The sequence below is a fragment of the Notamacropus eugenii genome, chromosome 5 (genome assembly GCF_028372415.1).
Source record: "Notamacropus eugenii isolate mMacEug1 chromosome 5, mMacEug1.pri_v2, whole genome shotgun sequence".
Lineage (NCBI taxonomy): Eukaryota > Metazoa > Chordata > Mammalia > Diprotodontia > Macropodidae > Notamacropus > Notamacropus eugenii.
In genome coordinates this window covers 115,574,861-115,600,956 of record NC_092876.1, presented here as the reverse complement: position 1 = coordinate 115,600,956, position 26,096 = coordinate 115,574,861, and the positions used below count along the sequence as shown (strand labels likewise).

Here is a 26,096-nt window from a genome sequence, read left to right as displayed (position 1 = left end):
ATATGTTTCTGAGCAAATAGAGGGGGCGGGGAAACTTCCTGACACCTCTTCTTACATAGTAGTCCTTTATGTTGGCTGCTCGACCCCTCGGAGTCATTCAGACCCGTATATGACTGAAGCTCAGAAACTTACTGTCCAAAATCACTTAAAACCCTCTCCGCTTTAGTTCCCTCATCTGTGTCGCATAGAAGCTTAATAAGCGCTCCTTGACTGACTGACCTGACCTGCCTTACTGGGTTGTTTTGAGAATGAAATGAGATAGTCCACGCAAAGTGCTTTGCAAACCTGAAAGTCTTATATTAAGAAGAGCCAACTGAACAAAGAATCAGAAGACCTGGTTTCTAGACCAGGCTCCGTCATGTATTAATCACTTGTCCTCTGAGACACTTGTACTGCCTACTGGAGGGTTATTAGGAAGGTCAGGGAAGTGAATGCATGTGAAAAACGCCTTTTTTAGCTACTGGGTGGGAGGGTGGAAGAATGGTAAAGGAAATGAAAGTTGCTATTATGTAATTTGTATGTTGTTGAATGACAGTGTGCCCTCTGGAATCCTGGGACTGAAATGAACTTTTGCTCCTTCCCATTCCCATCCTTTCAACCATTACCTTCCCCTCCTCTTGCCTCTGGACACTCGTTCTAAGTCCTGGCTTTCCATTGAGTTGTGCCATCCAGGTCTGCCTTTTCTTTCATAGACTGCTAGATCCAGGATGGACCTTAGAGTTTACTTAGTTACAGAATCTCACAGTTAAAAGGAACCCCAGAGGACATCTAGTTCATCCAACACCTGAACTGGAATGTCATCTATAGTATTTCTGTGTGTTAAGTAGTTATCCACCTCCTACCGCAGACCTTCAGGCAGAGGGGACCAACCCACAATACTTGAGGTAGCCCATTCCATTTTTTGAAAGCTCTAGTTGCCAATTGCCTTTAAAAAAAAATAAACTGCCCAATTGTTTCATTTTACAAATGAAGAAACAGTCTTAGGGTGGGCTAAATAATAATAAAAGCCAGCATATACATAGCACTTCAAGGTTTGAATTTGTTAACTAATATTCTTTACTAATATTCTTTATTAATATTATCTCATTTTATCCTTATAGCAACCTTAGGAGGTAAGTGTCATTATTATCCCCGTTTTACTGATGAAGAAACTAAAGCAAACTGAGGTTGCATTACTTGCCCAGGATCATAGAGCTAGTAAGTTTCTGAGGCTGGATTTGAACTTGGACTTTCCTGACTCCAGACACAGCACTCTATCCAATGCATCACTTAGCTGCCTCTGAGAGCCCTTTCAAATCTATGAAATGAAATAATAAACATGAGGTTGAATTCCATTTTGCTGAGTTATTTGGAAACATATTAATATCTGTTCATTCAACAAGTGTTTATATGGCCATGGTATATACCTAATGCCATGTTTGGTGCTGAGACACAAGATATGGCTAACTGGCTTCCCCATCCCTCTCTTGGCCACTCTTCTGAAACAGTAAAATGAAGAGGCTAGTGTTAGCATAGTAGGAAGAGAAGTAGAGGAAAGTGGGTGGAAGAAGCATGGATTAGCCTGGAAATCATCCCAGAATCTTTTTCTCTGTGCAATAGATGCTATTGAGAGCTCTTGCCACAAATCCAGATGATTCTATCGATTTAGGGGAAGCTGCCTCAGGAAAGACTGTTGCTATATATTTTAGGAGTTGTGTCATATTTCTGTGGTTAGAATGAAACAGAGGTGTCTAGGGAGTTTTGTGGTTATGACCACGCAGCAATCAGGACATAGGCATCTGCCATCATTGTGGCATTTTAGATGCACTCCTGACTGACCTTCCTATGTGAATGGTAGCCATGATATTTGTACTTGGGGAGGGGGCTGTGATGACAAAAGTACTGTAGGTCATTGGATTCTGAACATTACCCATAACCTCTGAACAGCTGCTTTGCCCTAAGATTGTGTCCAGTTCAGTGATCTGGAGACATATTTGTAAAGGCTGAGCATGCTGAGAACTAAACTAGATGGTTTCTAAGCTACCTGATAACTCCAACATACTGTTATTCTATGGTCCTGACTTCAAGGAGCTTGTGGTCTCATTATCAAGTAAGTAAATTTGGGGCATCTGGATGGGAATCACAGAATCTCAGAGGTGAAAGGGATCTCAGAAACCAGGACAAGTCATCTCCACTGAAAATCTCCAGTGGTGGAGAATCAGGAATAGGAAGGATTTTTTTTTAAGAAATAAAGAAGTGAAGAATATTAGGTGTTACATCAGGGTAGTTGTGTTAGACCATAATTCTGAATTGTGCTGGTGGACTGAGGATGGTCTGGTAGGTGGAGTAGAGTCACATAATGCAAATCTAGAATATGACTCTTCAAAATGCCATGATGTACCACTTTTTTCCCCTAGTAATAAGGATGTTGGAAAATTGTTCCATTCTATCAGCAAGGAGGTAAATATTTGTACATGGGAAGGGTGAGGTATGGTAAGCATTGACAAGTCTTCCGTGTACATATTTTTTGATATGGTTTGTAAAACTAAGCTGCCACCCTCATTACCATTTTAATATGGTCCAGAAAAATTAAGTTGCCACCCACATAAACTAGGGGATCTTTTCTATTTAAGGATTTTAGGATTTAGAGATGGAAGATATTTTAGAGTGAATGAATGAGGCAATTATTAAGTACTTACTGTGTCAAAATGTACTATGAAAACTAATATATATACATATGTATGTATGGATGTATTTTATGTTTTGATGAAGGAGGAAACACATATGGAAACTGTCAGCTAAAAGAATGGAAAAGTATCCCGGTTCTTAGAGTGAAGTAGCAAAACAGATGGTGATGTTAGAGGTCATCTAAGTTCAACCTGCTTATTTTACATATGAGGAAACTGAGGCCCAATAAAGCTAAATTACTTGCTCATGGTCACACAGGTAGTAATTAGCACCTCTAGAACTAGGACTCTGAGGTCCCCTAACTCCAAATCCAGTCTTCTTTCCTACTACTCCCATGACTTCATCTCTAAGCTATGTATTTATATGACTACTACCCAACATAGCTTGTTGTTTCTGAAACCCTATAAAATTATGTCTTGCTTGGTAATGTGGTTAGATCATTTCCAGCAGTATCATATGTATGGCATTTAAGAACAAAAATCAGAAATTGTATAGGCTCAGAAAAGCCAGACTTCTGTTCTTATAAATAATATTCCAAACCCACAAACTATTTAAGCCTTTTGAAGTAGAATAAATTCTGCATTTTTAGCAAATTCAAAATTATGTTAGTAAACCCTCCATATTTAATGATACCATTCATTTGTATGGGGTTTTATATTTTACAAAAGATTTCTATGTTAAATATCCCTTTTGATATTTACAATAACCTTAGCGAGTAGAAGAATTAAGGAGAGATTTTATACTATTATCTGTATTTTATGGATGGGTAAACCAAGGCTCCTATAAATTTCAGGACTTGCCTGAGGAAAAATAGCTGATTTGTGACTGAATTATGACTAGAACCCAAATCTCAGACACCCACTCCAATGGTCTTTCCATTACAGTGTTGTTTTTCGGTTGTTTCATTCACGTCTGACTTTTTGTGACCCCATTTGGGATTTTCTTGGCAGAGATACCAGAGTGATTGTCATTTCCTTCTCCCACTCATTTTACAGATGAGGAAACTGAGGCAGCCAACAGAGTTAAGTGACTTGCCCAGGATCACACAGCTAGTAAGTATCTGAGACTGGATTTGAACTAAGCAAAATGATTTTCCTGACTCCAGGTCTGTTATTCTATCCGCTGTTCCATCTAGATGACCCTTGGCTGTATACTATTCTGCCTTTAAATGGGTAAGATGGTTATGGTCTAATTGTTTCTAATACTTATAAGTTATTAAATATATAATTGTATATTATATATATGTAACTATATATAATATGTTATAAGTCATGTTCTTGTGCCCTGGTCATGTTTTTAAATACTTTAAAAAAGGAAGAAACGTGCCCATGATACTTGCTTTTCTCAGTTGTGCATCTGTAATAATTTTTAAAAATTTAAAATTTAAAAATTATTTTGTGCATTTCATCCCAGAATTTCCAAGTGCTGTATAAACAATAATTATCATAACTCTGAAATTTCTAGATTTACTTGGACAGCGTTTTAGAATGAATCTTTTCAGAATTTTGATTTTGATACATAAAAAGAACATCTCTTCCTAAAGCAGATATCCTCCAGTTTATCAATGTTCTCCCTAATATATGGCACCCAGAACTGAATGTGGTACTCTATATATGGTCTATTGTATTCATGGAAGAATACAACAGATCAATACCTTGCAAGTCTTGAACATTACGTTTCTCAATGCAGTCATAGATTGTTGTTAGCTCTTTTGGTTGCCATATGACGCTGGTGATTCATACTAAGGAACCTGACTTGCCCAATTCTATACTTACAAAGCTGATTATTTTTAACCCAAGAATAAAACTTTATCTTTAGCCCCATTAAATTTAATCTTACTAGTTTCAAACCAATATTCTAACCTGCTGATATTTTTGAATCATGATTTTCATCCATTATGTTAATATGCCTCTCAACTTCATGCCTTCAGAAAATTTGATAAGCATGCCTTCTATACCTTTAATCAAGTCACTGATAAAAATCTGAAGTGACATATGACCTAACATTGATCCATAGGAGACCTTCCAATTTGACATTAAACCCTTAATGACTCTTTGGGTCTGGCCATTCAAAGAATTCTGAATCTATGTATTATACTATATATAATTTATGTACTGTACTATCACCCAGCCCATAATTTTCTGTTCATTCCACAAGAATGACTTGAAGCCATGTCAAATAGTTTGCTAGAATCTATATAAATTCTCCCTACTGATCAACTATCCCAAAAAAAACATTAAAAAAAAAGCAATAAAGCTAGTCTGGTATGACACGCTCTTGTTGAAACCATCCTAACTCTTTGTGATCACTGTTGCCTTTTGTAGATTTTTACTAGCCATCCTTTTTCAAAATAAGCTCTAGAACTTTTTCAAGAATCAAAGACAAGCTCATTATTTCATAGACTCCATTACCTTATTTGCCTTCTTCCAATGTTGTGATATCTTTACTGATCTTTATGATCTATCAAATATCATGGAGGATGATTTGGCAATCACATCTGTTCTTTCTTTTGGTACCCTAGTATGTAATTTTGTTTTATTTGTTTTCCTGAACTGATAAGTGGAACACAAGTCATAGGATGCTACAGAATCATAGGACCAAGAGATAGAAGGCACCTTAGAGCCATCCAATCAAATCCTAAAATTTTATAATTGAGGAAATTAGGTTCCAAAAAGTACCCAAAGTCATGGTAAGAATCTGTAATAATTTTTAAAAATTATTTTGTGCCTTTTATACCCAAAATCATGTAGATAATAAGAAGAAGATGCAGGATTTGAACCCATTAACTAATCATGTTCCATTTTTCTGATCTATGCACCAATTTATAAAGCTTTAGTTAATTTTAAAAAAAAAAGCTTTGCACTCAAAGTAGAAGTGAAACATTAAGAAGTTTATCTTTGCTGTGTCATTTCAGTGGTGTCCAACTCTTTGTGACCCTATTTAGGATTTTCTTGTGGTACAGTAGTGGATAGAGCATCAGTGCAGGAGTCAGGAGGACCTGAGTTCAAATGTCACCTCAGACACTTGACACTCACTAATTGTGTAACCTTGGGCAAGTCACTTAACCCCAATTGCCTCATCCTGGGTCATCTCCAGTCATCCTGATGAATATCTGGTCTCTGGATTTAGATGACTCTGGAGGGGAAGTGAAGCTGGTGACCTGCACAGCCTTCACTCACTCAAAACAAAGTCAAGTACAAGTCATGTCATCTGATGGTATGGTCTTCTTCAGCAACAAAGGATGAACACACACAGGGTTTTCTTGGCAAAAATACTGGAACCCTTTGTCATTTCCTTGTCCAGTTCATTTTACAATGAAGAACTAGGGCAAACAGGGTTAAATGACTTGCCCAGGGTCACATAGCTAGTAGGTATTTGAGATTTGAACTCATGTCCTCCTGACTCCAGGCTTTGAGCACTATCCACCGAGCCACCTAGCTGAACTCTAAGAAGTTTATACCATACCTTTAAAACACAAAGTCGGTATCCAAACTTAAAGGTCCAAACTGATCCCCAAAATAATATGATAAAGCAGGAATGAGTATGAAAGATTCCAGTTAGATTTAAACTTCATAGCAGAATCTTGGAACACTGTATAACCAATACGTGCTCTGGGCCATCCTTATCCCAACTCTCACGGAAGAGTATGGTCTCCAGATCTTAGCTAGCTAGCTATATCTCCCCATCAGGGTTCCAGGAGTTCCTTTGAGGAGTGAGGGGTCATTTTTAATGCCATCAACTTGAGCCCCCACTGGTATGCTTACCCCAAAGATTATCAGTTAAGAATTAATTTAGTCAGTCAGTCTTAAAAAGATGTTTTAAATGGACACTTACTAAGCTAGCACATAAAGAATAAAATATTCCCCCAATCATCTGTGTCATGATCTCCCACAAAAGCATGCAAAGTTCAGAGGAAAGGGGACTCTAGCTTAGAAAGTACAGGCAGCAGAAAGTTAACATATCTCCTAGGTGCTGAAAGTCTTTTTCTGTCATTTGTAGAGTGCACAAGAAGTTCCTGGGGTAGTTGAGTAGAGCAATGGACAGAGCTCCCAGCAGCCTGGAATCAGGAATATGGCTTCAGACACTTAACTAGCTTTGTGACCCTGGGCTAGGCACTTGACCCTGTTTACCTCAGTTTCCTCATCTGTCAAATGAGTTGGAGAAGAAAATGGCAAACCACTCCAGTATTACTGCCAAGAAAACCCCTTCTGTGGTCACAAAGGGTCAGATGCAACTGAAGGACTGAAGAGACAAAAAGCACAGGAAACTCTCCTTAAACATGAGACGGTTTCTTTTCTGGGATCTCCATAGAGGTATGAATCTGATCTGTCCTTGACTCTTCAAACAGACTCTTTCACCAGACATTGCTGTCATAGGAGAAATGCGAAGATACTAGTGGGAAGTTCAAAGTCCTCCAGACTCTTTAAAACTCTCTGGCCACAAGGAATGCGAGTGGACAGGGGAGTCCTAACAGAGACCTCTCCTGCCTTCCCTCAGTTTCTCTTCAAGGGTATGCTGACAAAACCACATTTCCTCCAATTCCCACAAATCTATCCCTTCTCAACTTGCTTGGTGATTTATAAACAATCTTTGAGGCACAGTCAGGTTTTCTCAACCTCTCTGAACACAATTCTTGTGAAACATAAATCCATTCTGAAGGTCTTTCAGCACATACTCTAAGGAAGGGCTGACAATCCTATGGCCTCAAGGCCACATGTGGCCCTTTAAAGGGCTGCACTTGAGGATGTAGAAGATCACATGTAGCCTTGAGGCTAAAGGTTCCCCAACCTGGTCTAAGTCTTATGAGTGATTGATGATTTAGGCATGTTCTCAGCTAATGTATCAAGGTTAAAAGTGTGAGGTGGTTTCAGTCCCACCCTTATATGTGGAAATGGCTGCTTAAGAAATGGTGGAAGGTAATAAAATATTCTATGAATAAGAGGAAAAAAAATATTTCCTGGAATATTTCCAGGAAAAAAATTCATGCAGTTAGGATAATACAGGGGAAAAATCTTTGTGTAAGACTTCCTTCCCAAAGCAAAAGTATTTGCTCTAATGAATAGCCAGACTAGTAAAACAGTATAAAACATTCCCTCTCATAATTCTGTGGTACATTTTCCACAAATATACATAGCATCTGTATGAAGAATGGGTACAAAACCTCAAGTACAATGGTATCGAGGTACAAATGTGGCCAAGGCTTCTTATGTCTCTGGTGCTGATTCAAAGTGCTTTCTTTTCTTGGGAGTTCTCACAAAACTCAACTCAAAGTTGCCAGAACTAGTTCTTTCTTGAGTCCATAGCTAGGTCTCTTCTCTACTGCTAGGGTTCACATTCCTTAAAGTTGCTTCTGATCTCAAGCCTTTCTATATCCATAGCTACCTGGAAGGTGTATCTCTGCTCCTCCAAATGAGACTTGAATTATCTGGAACTATCTCTTCAACTACTAGGTTGGGTGTCTTCTTCTGGTCACTGCTTCCTTACTAGATGTCATAATTGAATTGAATTGCTTTGAACTGAATTGATGGATAAGTGGTAAGGAAGAGGAAAAGGAGACAGAAAAGGAAGAAGAGAAAAAGGAGGAGGAAAAAGAGGAAGAGAATGAGGAGGAAGAAGAGGAAGAGGATAAGTAGGAGGAGAAGAAAGAGGAAGAAAAGAGAGAGGAAGAGAAAGAAAAAAGAATAGAAAATCCTTTCTTTTCATTCATTTCATTCAAGACATGAAGTTCTTCCCAGACTGCTCAGCTTGCCTCAGCTGCCTCAAGCTTTCAATCTTCTGCTTGTCTCCAGGGCTCAACTTTTTTAAGCTTTTAAGAAATATGGTCAGTTTTTAGTCCAGCTGATTTTCAGCTCAGCCAATTGTGTTGCCTCTTCTGACTCAGAGAAAAACGTTCATAGTTTGCAAAGAAGTGACAGTATTAACATCTTTTTGCTACATTGGTATCTCAGTCATCTCTGACTCTGTCCCTACTATAGCAACTGAAATGGAAGAGGTGGATAAAATCCCTCTTCCAGTATACTGAATATCTCCACTAAGTGTCAGATAGTCAAGATCTAGAGAGATTAACCTAAATATATAGGACCAAGATCCATTTCCCAATGGATAATGACAATGTGAAAGACTATTTCAAAGAACTAATAAGATAAATTAAAAATTAAAAACTGAAGTTTCAGTTCATACCCAGAAAACTAGAAAAGATGACAAAAGATAGAACTAGTTTAGTGTTGGAGGAGCTATGGAAAGACAGGTATACGTTAAAGTGTTTTGGCCAGAAATCCTGAGGGTCTTTCCCCTCCAAGACTGATTTTTTTTTTTTACTACATAAAATAGGCCATTCTTTACCTAACCTTAATCACTGAATGGGCACTGCCTCAATCAGACTGAGACCTGTTAAAGACCTTAGCTCTAAAAGATCAAGGTCTCCCACTGAACCAGGACCCATTTTTAGTCATGTGATTGCTATCTTGCTACTGGATCCAGATGATTCCAAAGGTGAAAGTGAGACTGGTGACGTTGTGTAGCCTTCCCTCACTAAATTCAATTCACTTGCATGTCATGGCATCACCTCCCTGATATCATGGTCCTCTTCAAGAACGAAGGATAAACATGAACAACAAAGTTCTGTTAGTGGAATTGTAAATTGATCCAACCACTCTGGAAAGCAATTTTAAATTATGCTTCCCCCAAAACGAGTGAAATGTCTATACTCTATGACCCGGAGATCCATCCCACCACTAGACCTATACTCCAATGAGGTCAAAGACAGAAAGAATATTCCTATATGTGTCAAAATAGTCATAGTAGGATTTATTTTGGTAGCAATGAAATAGAAAGGAAATGTTCTTTGATAACAGAATACCTAAAGAATTGTGCTTTTTGATTATAATGAAATATTGCTATATGTAAAAAATGAGGAATTTGCAGAATTCACAAAAGAATAATAAGATTTATATGAAATGATACAAAATGAAACAAGGAAAACCAGGAGATCAATATAGGTAATGACCATAACAATATAAAATAGAATGAAACTACTAGAAGATAACTGTGATGACCAAACTTACACCCACACCCCCAACCACCATCTCCCTCAAAAGAGCTGAGAAAATGTACTTCATTCCCTTCAATGCAGAGGTGGTAGAAGGGATATGGAATATTGCATGTGCTGTTAGACACCATTAATGAGTTCATTTGTTTTACTGAACCAGGGTCAGTAGAGTCAGCTTGTTTTGATTCTGGAGAGCCAACTGTTAAAATTTCAGGGTGGGCATTTGCACTTTGAGAAATTGGAAAGTGCTACAAATCAATGCTTGATTTATTGTTTTATTAATTATCTACATGTGTCATGCATTTTTGGAAAGCCAACTTAAATGCTTACGGGCATACTCCTGGATGAACTGGTTTTTTTCTCTTTCTTTTTATATCTTTCTTATAAGTCATGGTTTACTAGAGAGGAGAGAGGGAAGTTATATATTCAGACAGAAATTTAATGTAACAACAAAAACTTCAATAAGGTGTTTTTTTAAAAAAATGATAACTTTGCAGTCAATTTTTTAAAAAATAAATGCAATTATTTAAAAAACCTTACCAGAAGAACTTATCAAGATCACCTGATCCTTCCAGACTATGTGGGCTCAAGTTACAAGCTGTGTAATTCTGGGTAAGTCCCTGAAAGTCTCTGGGAGTCAGTTTCCTTATCTTTAAAATAATGTGATCTTGGTAGAAGTTCTGGAAGATTTCTTTTGATTAAATTTTTACAAATTTGCTAAGTACGTATTATGTGTGTAACCCTGAGGTAAATGCTGGGATGACATAAAGTTTAGACAAGTGTGGTCAGTGCCATATATCTGACATGTCATATCTGACATAACATGAGAACATGATTCTACAATGTAAGACCTCCATACCTTTGCATGTGGCCTTCCCCACACCAAGAACATCATCTTCAGATAGATATATAAAGCATTTATTTAGTTCTCGTATGTACTAAGCACTGTTCTAAATTTATCTTTTCTTGCTATGATTTTAACCATCCTTCAAGAGTCAGCTCAAAAGTCACTTCTTCCAGCTAGCTGGTGCCATAGTGCACTGAGCACTGGGTCTGGAATCAGGAAGACCTGAGTTCAGATGGAGCCTCAGACACTCCCTGTGTGACCCTGAGCAAGTTACTTCACCTCTGTCTGAGTCAGTTTCCTCTTCTGTGAAATGGGGATAATAATAGCACCTACTTCCCAGGGCTGCCTGAGGATAAAATGAGATACTATACGTAAAATGTTTAACACAATGCTTGGCACACAGTAGGTGCTATATAAAAATGTTATTATTATTATATTTATTATTAGTGTTTTTATTATCCTTTTATCTATTACCTCTCCCATATTCTTTTTGCATTGTATTTATATTATAATTATTTGTGCACATGTTGTCTTTTTCCACATTCTTCCCTTTGGAGCAGCTAGGTGGTGCAGTGGATAGAGCACCAGTGCAAGAGTCAGGAGGACCTGAGTTCAAATCTCACCTCAGACACTTGACACTCACTAACTGTGTGACCTTGGACAAGTCACTTAATCCCCATTGCCTCCTCCTGGGTCATCTCCAGTCATCCTGATGAATATCTGGTCCCTGGATTCAGATAGCTCTGGAGGAGAAGTGGGTCTGGTGACCTACACAGCCCTCCCTCACTCAAAACAAAGTCAAGTGCAAGTCATGTCGTCATTTATCTGATGGCATGGTCTTTTTCAGCAACGAAGGATGAACACACACACATTCTTCCCTTTAAGCTTAATGAGGGCAGGGACTGTGTGATCTAAGTTGTGACTTTCAGTTCCTAGCAAAATACTGTATAGTACTAGATACTTAAAAAGTTTCTTTAAATTTAATGGGTGTTATAGTATTGATGACAATATCCATTCTAAAGACTACTCACCTGCGCCAGGGATAGATGTGAAAGCAGACTTTTAAGGAAGAAGAGCCCTTTCTTGTAATTGTTTTAGAATAACTTTGTGAAAACCTAAATTATATAAATATGTATTATAATGTCTGTGTATATTCAAATAAGAACCTGTGTTTATATCTTTCCCTCTTCCTTCATTATATATATATGTACATATACATAATGTAAACATATGTATACACATATATATACATATATCTACACATACACACACAGAAAAGGCGGAGGGAGGGGAAAGAAGAGGTGGTGAGGAAAGAGAGAAATGGAGGGAGGGAAGGGGAAAGGAGAAAGAGGAGAGGAAGAGGGGAGAAAGAAAGAGAAAGAGAGAGAGAGAAAGGAGAGAGAGAGAGAGAAAGGAGAGAGAGAGAGAAAGAAAGAGAGAGAGAGGAAAGAAACTATTCCCTGAACTACTGAGCATTCCAGTGGGGAACCTGTAAGATTTGTTCTGTGAAGGCTGGATTCAGTCAAAGGGCCACACTTGAGGACCTAGAGGGCCTTGCGTGGCCTCGAGGTCACAGGTTCCCCACCCCTGTTCTAGTGTTTCCCCTCCAGACTACCTTGTAATGATCTACTGTGTGTATGTACACAAATAGAGATGTCTACTTTATATTTATCTGTTATATCTATTATATTATCTAATATATCTATTTTTTTGGTACGTTTGTCTCCCCCATTAGAATGTAATTTCCATGTTAGCACAGATTGTTTCACCATTCCCAGTACCTAGTAAAGTGCCTGGCACATAGTAGGTACTTAATACATATTTGTTGATTGCCTGATTGATTTCCTACTTCTAACTTCATGGAGGGAGAAGCAAAAAAGAGCAGCTGGTTATGAGAATAGTTGGGGTTCAGGTTCAGGTTTCTTTGACTCTTTAGCTTCCTCCAGGACTCCGTTACAGTAATACCTCTTATATGAGGTCTCTCCAGTTTCCCCTCAGTTGCTAATGTCCTTCCTCTTGGAAATAATATTGTAGATATTTTAAATTTATTTATTTATGTGCATGTTGTCTCCCTACCCTCCACCCCCAAATTATAAATTCCTTAAGGGCAAGAATTGCTTCATTGTTATCTCAGGATCTCCAGGGCCTTGAACAGTTTTGTGCCCAGTACGCAGTAGGTATTTAATAAATGTTTGCTGAGTGAACAGTTTTTAGTTCATTTAGCATTTATTAAGTGCCTTCTATGTACAAAGGCGTTGTGCTTAGATGCTGATGTACCCAGCACAGATCTTTCTCTTAAATTTCCATCAAATATTATGAAGGAAGAGGGGAAGACATGAACATATGTTTTTATTTGAATGACTATTTTCCCCAATCCCCTCCCCAAGTCAAGTAGAATGCCAAGTGAATTATAATGATTAACATTTAGCTACAATAAAATTAGACTTTTGAATTCATTAGCAGCTGTCATCATGAGTGGTAATTAGACAGTTACCTAAGTTTCTAAGACAAGGAACAGATACACCTTGGGGTAGAATGGGAAAATGGAAAGAAGCAAAATTATGCTACAACTTATTGGTGCTTAAGAATTTCAAAAATGTGCAAGTTTAAATTTTTTTTTGCTTTAACAACCAGTTTGGATCCAAGGCAATGAACTCTGCTGAATGTTTGCAATTGGTTTCAAAAGAATTTTCACCAAAAGAATGCCAGAGAATTGCCAAAAAAAGCTGGAATATGGTACTTTCACCACAACTTTATTATGACTTGTGTGAGGTCCTTGGGGGCTTCAGGAGACTTTGGAGGTTTACCAAGGAATCAAGATCAAGCAAAACTGTGAGGTTTTTTGAGATGCATGTGACCAAAAGCAACCTCCTCAGCTCTACAGGGACTACAGGATGCTGTGGTTCCCTGTGAGGTAGCATCAGAAATGTTCAGAGTTTTTAGAGCAGATAACATTTGTGAAACTGAAAAAGAAACAGTATCATACCTTGGGGGAGGGATTTCCTTAAAGGAAATATGGAGCCACCACATTTATAATTATTAAGATGTTTATACTTTAATCTCATTGGTGGGGTTGCCAAAAAGAATTCCAAGGTTTTTTAGAACTATTCTTCAGGGCATGGGGGCAAAACCTCCATCAGAGCAGGGCCCATATAACATCATCAACCTCCACCTGGGCCATGATAAGGCAGTATCTGTAACAGGAAAGACCTAGACTGAGGGACTCAGATAGGAATTGAGTGAGGTACACAGCTTGTCCAGAAGAACATCACAGATTTAGTAGGTCAGAGGTCAAGTTCCAGGAGGACAGACAGGGCAAGAAGAGTGTAGTAGGTATGGTAGGTCAGGTGGGTCAAAAGTCTGGGCCAGAGATGTCAGTTAAGACTGAAAGAGTCAAACAGGGACTATAGATCCTGGCAGAATGCTTGAGGTAGGAAAGTGAGCCAAGAGCAGCACCAGCAAGGAAAACCCAGGACAATATGCTCTCTGCTTATTTGCTGTGTGGGCAGATAAGTCTTAAGTATGTCCCCTTGGTTAGAGAGACTCAGAGACAGAGTTTACTCTTGATTAATGTAGAAGCAGAGGGTCAGGCCTTTTGGAAGCTTCTTAATTTCTGACTTCAGGAAGAAGCATGTAGAGCTGTGATAAAAAGTGGTTTTTTTTAAACCACTGAATCATGAAGTTGGAAGTTGATACTTATCAAGTGCCCACTATTTGCCAGGTAGTGTATTTAAGCACTAGAGACATAAAAAGTGGCAAAAGGCAATCCCTGCTCTCAGAGAGCTCACAATTTAATTGGGGGATGAGATGCAAACAAATATATACAATCAAGCTATATACAGTTTAAACAGGAAAAAAATTAACAGAGGGAAGGTACTAGAATTAAGCAGGGCTGGTAAAGGCTTCCTGTACAAGATAGCATTCTAATTGGGACTTAAAAGAAGCTAAGGTGGAGTTGAGAAGGGCAAAAAATTCCAGATATGAGAGATGCCAACTAGTTCAATATCTTCGTACCTTAGCCAGGGGTGGAGGAGACCACAGGTTCCCCACTCCTGCCTTAGACACTAACCCCTCTATAAAACATCCCCAATAAAGTGTCATTCAGCCTCCACTTGAGGGTCTCCAGTGAGAGAGAACTGACAAAGTTCCAAGGAAATGTCAGGAAGTTTTTTCTGAACAGCAAGCTGAAATTCTACTTCTCTGTGACTTTCATCCATAATATGATTTATAGTCCTCTCATATCTTGAATCTCCTTCATACAGATTCCAATTTCTCACTGTCCTTACTAAAATGTAGCACCCAGAACAAGACTATTTATGATCTGACCACAGCAGAGTACAGTGGGACCATTCATTTCCCTCAGATTTCACCCTGTGCCTCAATTAGTGTAGCCTTAAGTTGACTTTTCCTTTTTGTCTGCCACATCACATTTTTGACTCAAATTGAACGTTCAGTCTACTAAAACCACCAGATTTTTTTTGTAATGTGAATAGTTGTCAATTCATATTCCACTATAATTCCCATTCTTAGCTGATTTTTCAAAATCCAAGTATATATCCCTACTAGGTCTGATTCCAAAGAGGTATAAAAAAAGTAAAACAACCCATTCGTACAAAAATATTTATAGTAGTTCTTTTTTGTGGTAGCTAAGTTTTGAGAATTGAGGGAATGCCCATCAGTTGGGGGATAGTTGAATAAGTTGTGGTATATAATTAAATGGAATATCATTGTGCTATGAGAAATGATGAGCAGGACAATTTCAGAAAAACATGGAAAGACTTACAACGAACTAATACAAAGTGAAGTGAGCAGAACTAGGAAAGCATTGTACCGATAACAGCAATATTGTACGATGAACAACTATAAATAACTTAGCTATCCTCAGCAATCCAATGATCCACGACAATCCCAAAGGACTCATGATAAGAAATGTTATCTGTCTGCAGAGAAAGAATTGATGATATCTGAATACAGACTAAAGCATACTAGTTCTTCCTTTCTTCCTTCCTTCCTTCTTTCCTTCCTTCCTTTCTTCCTTCTTTCCTCCCTTTCTTCCTTCTTTCCTCCCTTTCTTCCTTCTTTCCTTCTTTCCTCCTTCTTTCCTTCCTTCTTTCTTTCCTTCCTTCTTTCTTTCCTTCTTTCTTTCCTTCCTTCTTTCCTTTCTTCCTTCTTTCCTTCCTTTCTTCCTTCTTTCCTTCCTTCCTTCCTCCCTTCTTTCCTTCCTTCTTTCCTTCCTTCTTTCTTTCCTCCTTTCTTTCTTTCCTTCCTTCTTTCCTTCCTTCCTTCTTTCTTTCCTTCTTTCTTTCCTTCTTTCCTTCCTTCTTTCCTTCCTTCTTTCTTTCCTTCCTTTCTTCCTTCTTTCCTTCCTTTCTTCCTTTTTTCCTTCCTTCCTCCCTTCCTTTCCATCCTTCTTTCTTTCCTGTTTGAGTTTTCTTCCACAAAATGACTAGTATGAAAGTGTTTTACATGATCGCATATGTATAACTGATATCAGATTGCTTTTTATCTCAGAGAGGGGAGGGAGAAGGGGGAAAGGATAGAATTTGGAACTCAAAATTTTAAAAAAAAGGTTAAAAATTGCTTTTACACATAATTGGGAAAAATAGAATATTATTTTAAATAAAATAAAATACAATCCAAGTGTAAATAAATTTTATTTTATTTTATCTTATTAAATGAAGCCCATAGTTCTAGCAAATTCAGATCTCTTCACAATCTGATTTTACGACCCAGCATGTAATGTATCCCTCGCAGTATAGTATCATCCAAAGGCTTGCTAAGCATACAGTACACACCTTCATCCAAATCACTATTTAAAAAAAAAAATGAACAGGGACAAGGACAAGGCCCTGTGCCATGCCACTAGAGATTTTTCTTAAGGTTGGAATCAATCCATTAACCAACTTTCTTTGATTTGGGTCATTCAACTAGTTATAAATTTATGTATAACTATACTATCATCCACCTTATATGTCTCTTTCTGGTCTACAAGGATATTTTGAGAGTTGTCAAATACCTTGCTGAAATCCAGGAATACCATGTATCCAGGATTCCCTTGGTTTACTAGTCTAGCACTTGATTCAATACCTTAAGGATTTGTGGTTTCATCTGAGTGTATGTTCCCTCCTTTTTGAGAGATGGGCTGAACACTTCCATAGTGCTCTCAACAGATCATCATCAATCAATGCTGAGTCCATTGACCATTTACCTCAGATTGAAGTCAATCCCTCCTTAGCTAAACTTCTAACTGAAGAAGAAGTTTTGAGGTTCATTAGACTCCTTTCATATGGCAAAGCACCTGGTGCTGATTCTGTTCCAGCTGAGATTTACAAGGTAGGGGGACCATTGCTCACAAAAAAGCTGACTGAAATTTTCTAGGTTATATGGCAAGAGGAGGTTATCCCCCAGGAATTCAAGGATGCCTCCATTGTCCATCTCTATAAAGGTAAAGGGAACAGATTGTCCTGTGACAATCACAGGGGGATCTCTCTCTTAGTCATTGCTGGCAAGATTTTTGCTAGAGTCCTCCTTAATAGACTGATCCTTCACCTGGAAGATGGCCATCTACCTGAGAGCCAGTGTAGTTTCAGAAAGGGCTGCGGAAAAGTCGATATGGTGCTTGCTGCCCGACAACTCCAGGAGAAATGCCAGGAGCAGAACAGAGGTCTGTACAGAACCTTAGTAGATCTGACCAAGGCCTTTGACACTGTTAGTCATGAGGGCTTATGGAAAATTATTTCAGAGTTTGGTTGTCCAGAGAAGTTCATCAGTATTGTACGTCAACTTCATGATGACATGTTTGCCTAGGTTACAGATAGTGGACAATACTCTCGTGCCTTCCCAATCACCAGTAGAGTGAAATAAGGCTATGTGCTTGCTCCCATGCTTTTTAGCATGATGAAAACATCATGTTGTCAAATGATTTCAATGAGGATGAACATGGCATCATGTTCTACTGCACTGATGGTAAGTTCTTCAATTTGAAAAGGCTACAAGCCAAGACAAAAGAGGAGGGAGTGTTGGTGCATGATTTTCCGTTTGCAGATGATTGTGCACTCAATGCAACCTCTGAAGCTGAGATGCAACAAAGTATGGATCAATTCTCTGCTGCCTGTGCTAATTTTGGCCTAATAATTAACACCAAGAAAACACAGGTGCTCCCTCAGCCACCTCCACACCATTCATACGTGGAACCATTGGTTACAAGTGGAGAAGTTTTGAATGCTGTGGATAAATTCACTTACCTTGGTAGTATACTTTCCAGGGATGCACACACTGACAGTGAGATTAACGTATGCATTACCAGAGCTAGCTCAGTGTTTGGGAGGCTCCAAAGAAAAGTTTGGGAGAGAAGAGGTATTAGACTGACTACCAGACTGAAGGTCTACAGAGCCATTGTGCTGACCTCATTGTTGTATGCCTGTGAAACATGGACAGTCTGCCAGTACCATGCCAGGAAACTGAATCTCTTCCATTTGAACTGTCTTAGGAAGATTCTGAAGATCTTTTGGCAAGATAAGGTACCAGACACTGAGGTCCTTGCTTGAACTAAACTGACAACCATTCAAACTATGCTTCAGAGAGAGCATCTCTGATGGGCTGGCCACATTGCTCAAATGTAAAATGCTTGCCAAAAAGACTATTTTATGGGGAACTTGCATGGGGCAGGTGATCACATGGTGGTCAGAAGAAGCAATACAAGGACACTCTCAAAGTCTCTCTCAAGAACTTTGGATTTGATTACGTGACACGGGAGACACTGGCACAGGACTGCTCAGCATGGTGTGCCCACATCAGAAAAGGTACCATGCTCTATGAGTAAAGCAGAATTGAAACAGCACAAAGGAAACATAGGATGTGCAGATTTGGAGTAACCACCACAAATATTCACACGGACTATCTGTGCCCAATCTGTGGTAGAGTATTCCGAGCTCATATTGGTCTGATCAGCCACAGTTGTTCACTTTGAAACTTCACTTTATCATGATGATGTCATTTTGGTCCACTTCAAGAATGAAAGACAACAAACATGTTCCTCCATGGAAGTAGATAACAAGCTCTCTAGAATTTAGCAGATCAGATTCCATGGCCAAAAATATCAATCACCTTGTAGCCTATTCAGTGAAAAACTTTTGTAAACTTACTCTGGTTCCTGGACAATAGACATATGAGTTCATTACTAGATTCATTTTTAAGCCTTTCCAACTTAGTTGAATAGCTTTTAGGATGCCAGGGTCACTTCCACACCACAATGAGACACAGGATTTTAGTGAAGTTTTGCTAATTGAGTAATCCCTGTAAAAACGGGATTAATCTGACATGACTTGCACTTGATAAAAGAGTTTGGGCTTATACTGATCACTGCCTTCCTTTTTAAGTGGTCTTGAACTATTACTTTAATAGTGTATTTTGGAAATTTATGCAGAGTTACAGTTTTGTTCAGTAGCCTATAATCTAAAGAATCCACCATCCTGTTAGCTCTACATAAATCCCCAAAGATTGCAGCAGTCTGGCATTCATATCTTACAGTTCTTTCAGTACTGTTGTGGATAGTTTGGCTGGCCCGGAGTATTGCTGTCATAATCAAATGAGATAGTGTATAGAAAGCCCTTTATAAACTTTTAAGTCCTATGTAAATGTCAAGTATTATTATCTATTCCAACCTGCACCAAAATAAGAATCTCCTTTATAACATAACCAACGAGGGTCATCCATCATCTGCTTGAGAACCTGATCTCTCTCAAAGCATCCCAGTCACCCTTTGGATAGTTATAATTATTAAAAAGTTTTTAATTATAGTAAGACTAAATTTCTGTCTTAGCAATTTCTCCTCCATGGAAGTAGCAATAGCCTAAACATTCCCCTGTGCAAGTTAGGGTAATTTTTCCTCTAAAAGAATTGAGACCATTCTTGAGACTTGATTATCACAGAAGACTAAAACCTTGGGCTATTGGCATAATTTCCTGGTCACCATCTAGCCCTCAGACAACATCTCTGATGCGTGACTGGTGGAAAACAATAAGCAACTCAAGCAAGGGAGCTTCAACTTGAGATGTCCTCTTTGCCTCCCATTCTTAAATGCCCTTGTGTCATGGCAAGGGAAATCTATACTTTTATTTACTATTGAACTGATCAAGTGAGTCATTATATACTAGTACTGAACCTAAATCATCAGGAATTTGGCCTAAGTCAGGACCAGCCTAGAACCTATGTACTGTTTCTACTTCATTCCTTTGGAATCAGGTAGAAATCTAATACCTCTTTCTTCAAAAACCTGAAGATGGCTATCATGAATCCCTTAAATCTTCTCCTTTTTAGGATGGGCATCCTCAGTTCCATCAACTGATCCTCATGTGGCTTGGTCTTGACTCTTCTCACCATTGTACCTATTGTTTTCTGCACACACTCCAACTTGCCAATAACCTTCCCAAAATATGATGCCCAACATGGAACCGAATGTCCTAGGCTCACTAGGATTCCACAGGCAGCTAGGTGGCATAATGGATAAAATGCTGGACTTGAAATGAGGAATACCTAAGTTTGAATCCTGACTCAGATACATGTTAGCTTTTTGACCTTGGAACAATTACTTCACCCTTCCTAGTTTTAGTTCTTTCATCTGTAAAATGGAGATAATAATACCACCTACCTGAAAGGGTTATCATGAGGATCAAATAAGATAATATATGTAACGTACTTTGGAAAGTGCTACATAAATAAATTAAAATATAGTAGAATTTACACAAGTATCAAATAATAGAGCCAAGGCAAGGCAAGTCAATACATACTGGCAAGAGAATATGGACCTGAAAAGCTAAACTTGTATCAGGAAAGTAGAGGGTGGAGATCATGACACAGACATGAGAAAGACCATGGAACCCAGGGAAGTTGTGCAAGAGGCTAAAAAGCAGTTAACCTGCAGTCCATGGACTATCAAGGAAATACATGGATAGATTTCAGAGAAGTCTGTGAACTTAAATGGGAAAAATATCAACTACATTTTAACTAATCTCTAACTGAAATTTAGCATTTCCTTCCTTTTTCCTTCCTTTCTTCCTTCCTTCTTTCCTTCCTTTTTCCTTCCTTTCTTCCTTCCTTCTTTCCTTCCTTCCTTCTTTCTTTCCTTCCTTCCTTCTTTCCTTCCTTCTTTCCTTTCTTCCTTCCTTCTTTCCTTCTTTCCTTCTTTCTTTCCTTCCTTCTTTCCTTTCTTCCTTCCTTCTTTCCTTTTTTCCTTTCTTCCTTCCTTCTTTCCTTCCTTCCTTCTTTTCTTCCTTCCTTTTTCCTTCCTTCTTTCTTTTCTTTTCTTGCTTTCTTCTTCCTTCCTTCTTTCATTTTTTATTGCTTCCTTTTTTAAAAAAATTGCATAAACCATGTTTGTTATATGCTATTTTTCATCTCTTCATAGTAATTTCTTTCTTGAAGGATTCCTTTGATATGAGAAATGCTAAATCAACAGGAATAGGTATATAATAGCAGTTTTCTAAATATCTGGCAGAGGAGAAGGTGAAATTCATAATGCGAAGTCACCTCAAACTAACCAGTTATTGCTGCAGCATGTGGGCTGTGAATTGTTAAGGAAAAATTAATTAGCTCTTGGTGTAATTACACCATGGGTCACTTTTACAGTCTCTGTAGAATGATTCATCTGGTTCACCTTAGTCTTTCCTTAGGCACTTTTCTTCTTATAGTGAATCATCTTGGCAAACAAGTTCTTCATTAGGAAGGAAAATTACATATGTGACCTTGAAGATAAGATCAAAGCTACCAACAATTCTACCATCCACATTTCCTGTCAGTCTCTACAAGCCTGTGGCACCAGTCAGAAAGGCGACAAAGAAAACCTTCACTATGCTCTTCGGAACTCTGACTGCATGATCTTCCAACATTCAGTCTCAGATTCACAGATGAGGAAGCTGAGGCCCCTAAAAGGCTTCTCAGTCAAGGTCACAAAAGTAGTTGGTGTAAGAACTTTAACTAGAAATGAGGTTTCCTAATTCTCAGTTCACATCTTATTCTCTCTACCACAATAAAGCAGAAAAAATTTGGTCAATCATGCAGTTGTTTTGTATACATGATACTGAATATCTAGATTTTTTGACTAAATCAATAGGAGGTAACTGACATTTCAACTACCCATCCTTATTTTAGTAAGACGAGAGGAAGCATGACATAATGGATAAAGGGCCAGCTTTGGGATCAGGTCAACTAGGGTTCAAATCTTGCCTCTGACACTTAGCTGGGCAAGTCACTTAATCATTCAGTCCCTCCTATTGCCACATCAACGCTATAAATTGTATAATGTTTCCTGAGCTGTACTGGCAGAGAATTATAGTCACAGAATCACAGAATTTTGAGAATTCAAAGTTCAAAAGAGTTCAGTGGCCATCTAATCCAATCACACATAAAAAGTTCCCCTGCTAAAGGGAATTGCCTCACTGGGTCCTTCCTGTGGCAATGCAATCACAGGTCCAGATCAAAAAACTATAGTGAAAGAAGGGCAGGGAGAAACTATTTCCTATTTTTATATATTAATTGCTTTCATGCCACCACTCATTCATCAGTTTCCAATGTTGGCATCCTAACACATTATAAGTGCTAGTCTGATGTCCTGTTTGTCTCAAAACCTTTCTCTTGATTTACATTGGTCAGCACCAGCCACCTGACCCAGTACACCTTCTATCCATCTTTCATCACCATACTGGTGCTTTATTTAAACATATTTGACCACAGTCAGGGTGTTCTTGGACCAGAGAATCTCAGAGTTGGGAGGATGTGAGCAGTCATTTAGGCTTACTCATACTTAATGAGCATCACTAACTTTTGATGACAGTTCTAGATGGTCACCGAGCCTCCAACTGAAGACTATCTAATGAGGTGAAAGTCAGTACCTTTCAAGATAACTTCTTCCACTTTGGGATGTCTTTAATTGTTGGAAAGTTTCCTCTTAATTTGGGGCCATACAGAACAAATTTTTGTCCTCTTTCACATGCTAGTCCTTCAAATATTTAAAAGACAGTTTTCATATTCCCTTTAAGTTTTCTCTTCTTCAAGTTAAATACAAGTTTCTTCGCTTCTTGTCCTATGATGTAGTTTTGTTCTAGACCCCTATATTCCTCCCCTCCTCAGCATCCACAATTCTGATAAATCTCCTTTAGGCATAGTCTAGCTAGGAGTGTCTTTGCTCAAATGTGGTACTCTGAACTGAACACAATATTCCAGGAGTGATCTGGCCAGACCAGAGTGTGGTGTGGTAGGACTATCACTTCCCCTACTTCAGATACTATATATTCTCTGAATGCAATCTAAGATTATATTAATTTTGATTATGTCAAACTGCTAACTCATGTCAAGTGTGCAGTCTTTAAAAAGCTCTATATTTATTCTCACAAAAATTGCTGTCTAGCTTTCTTGTAATTGTTCATTTTATTTTCCCAAACTCTGAAGTAGAACATGACACTTATGCCTATTAAATGTTGTCTTGTTTGATACATCCCATGGTCCCTATCTGTCAAGATGATTTTGGGATCCTTACTTTAGCATCCTACCCCTCCCAGCTTCATGTCATCTCCACATCTGACAAGCATTCCATCTACACCTTCATTTTAGTCATATTATTAGGATGCTCTGGCCTTGTCACAAAGAAGAAGACAACACAGCATCCACTGCTTCTCCAGTTTTGGTAGAGGAACAGGTTTACCAAATACTTGGAGTTTTCCATGTTTGACATTCATGATTCAGAATCATGCATTGAAAAAATCACTTTGGAGAAAGACACTTAGGTTCACAAACAGTGGATCTAGGTTTCAATGAGAAAAGTGCTGGATTTGGAGTTAGAGAATCTGGATTCAAATGATAGTTTTGCTTCATAGCACATGTATGACCTTGTCTGAGTCACTTTCCTCTCTGGGGCTGGGCCATTGGTAGTCATCTTGATTTGTGTCTTGCCACTGGTCTCCAATGACTCTGGAGGAGACAGTGAGGCTGATGACTTTGCACAGTTCTGCCTCACTTAAATCCAATTCACTTGCAAGTCAGGCCATCACCCTGCTGATGTCATTGGTTTTCTTTGAGAAGGAACAACAATCTCTTCTCTGGGCCTCAGTTTTCTCACCTGCAGAATAAGGAAGTTGGACGAGATGACTTCTGAGGTTCCATCTGCCCCCAGCCCTAAAACTCTGCAGAATCTCAATAATAAAAAAGGTACATTGGAATCTGTTAGAGCTCTTCTATAAAAGAAAGCTGTCTATTTTTAGAAGTATATACGTTTTCTTTCACATTGCAGGAACAAGATTAACCTTCAGCAAATATTTAAGTAGGAGGAGTGGAGTTTTAGCGATAATGCACCAACATTTGTCAAACTACAGTCAAATTTGAAAGAAGAGGCGAAGCCTTCTTAGAAATAACTGAATGATGCTCAAATAGTAGTCAAATTATAGAAAACTCTTGATGATATATTATATTAATTTAATTTAACTCCAAATAATAAAGGATGAATATATTACATTCAAATAATCAATGGATTATTTTAAAAGCAACCACTTTATTTATCTGGAAATAATAAATAGAGGCAGCTGGTGGTATATTAGATAGAGAGCTAGGCCTGGAATCAGAAAGACCTGAGTTCAAATATGACCTCAGATGCTTACTACCTATGTGACACTGGGCAAATCATTGTCATTTAACCTCTGTATGTCTCAGATTCCTCAACTATAAAATGAAGATAAAAATTACGCCTACTTCTATATCCCAAAGACATCCAATAAAAGGGAAAAGGACCTATTTGTACAAAAATATTTATAGCAGCTCTTTTTGTGGTGACTAAGAATTGGAAATTGAGAAGATGCTCATTAATTGGGGATTGGCTAAACAAACTGTGGTATATGATTGTAAAGGGATATTATTGTGTTATAAGAAATGATGAGCAGAAAAAACCTGGAAAGACTTACCTGAGCTGATGCAAAGTGAAGTGAGCAGTAGCTCTCCTCTCATTGCCCATAAAGTACCTGTAAAAATGACTTAAACAAATTCTAGAGCAGCAGGAGCCACAAAATGAAGGAGTAAAACAGATTTCCAGCCCAAGGCAGCCTGGAAGACTGACAGGAAAGGTCTATCACACTGGGTTCAGAGCAGAGCACTGTACAGCCCAGACTTGGCTGCTAGGCATAGCACAAATAGTACTGGTGCAGGCTTCATGGTGCAGAATCATGGGGAGCACCTGTGGTTCCCAGATCTCTCAACCCACAAATGCCAAAGACAGCTTCAAAGATCAGTGAGAAAGCACTTTCACATGAGTGAGAAGGGAGCAGCATCAGAGCCCAAGCCCCACTTGGCAGCAGCCACTGTGGTGCAGTGTTCATTTTTGGAGTCCTCAGCCTAAAGACCCTGGGGCAATTGAGCAGCTGATCTGGGTCTCAGTCCTGAGTGGTGGCCCTGGGGTGAGGAAAAGCACTGGTGTGGGTGGAGATGGTGGGGGCTTTGGAGAAGATTGTGGGCAAAAAAGTTTGTGGTTGCTTCCAGACCAGAGCACAGGCCAGGAGAGGAGTAAACTCTCCCTTGACTGTGCCACCTTGGAGGAAATGAGAACTTACAGGTCCCTAAAGTATACCCCCCACTTGACAGAGGACTCAAAAGTCAAGTGACAGGCTGGGAAAATGCCCAAAAAAGGGGGAAAAAATAAGACTATAAAAGGTTACTTTCTTGGTGAACAGGTATTTTCTTCTGTTGGGGTTCACGGGGCCCCAAAACCCCTAACCCAAGACTCTTGTCCAGCAAGAGTCTTGATCTAGTGAGTAATGAATGAGGCGGGAGGCAGGATGGCAATCAACTCCATTTATTCCAGCTAGCTCACATACATATATAGTCTTGATGACATACACATATCTAAGCATATACAATGAACCTATCACCTAGCAATCTTCCTTATATGGATGTCTTCTCCACCATGCACCCAGAACTGTACCTGGAACTGCCACGTTGCCAGCAAGGATGAGACCCTTCCTCTTAGCGCCATCTAGTTCCACCCCTACCAACAAGCCCCTAGTTTACCTAGGCAGGCTCTCAGTGTAGCATCCTGCGATGGGCAGGGGTTGGCTCTGACTTGTCCTGTTACATTCTTCCATCCTTTCAAATGAGGAAGAACAAGGCATACCATCAGAGGAAGATATCAAAGTCAAGGCTTCTGCATCCAAACCTCTCCCCTCCAAATATGCAATGGTCTCAGGTCATGGAAGAGCTCAAAAAGGATTTTGAAAATCAAGTAAGAGAGGTGGAGGAAAAATTGGGAAGAGAAATGAGAGTGATACAAGAAAATCATGAAAAGCAAGTCAAAGCTTGCTAAAGGAGACCCAAAATATGCTGAAGAAAATAACACCTTTAAAAATAGACTAACCCAAATGGCAAAAGAAGTCCAAAAAGACAATGAGAAGAAGAATGCTTTAAAAAGCAGAATTAGCCAATGGAAAAGGAGGTTCAAAAGCTCACTAAAGAAAACAGTTCTTTAAAAATTAAAATGGAGCAGTTGGAAGCTAATGACTT

At 38.8% G+C, this 26,096-nt stretch overlaps 1 protein-coding gene across 2 annotated transcripts in view; it reads right to left on the bottom strand.

The window, feature by feature from the left end:
- The window catches only part of SYTL2 (synaptotagmin like 2), a 194,655-nt gene that overhangs the window by 149,477 nt on the left and 19,082 nt on the right, over positions 1-26,096 (bottom strand). The gene's annotated exons all lie outside the window — the stretch shown is intronic.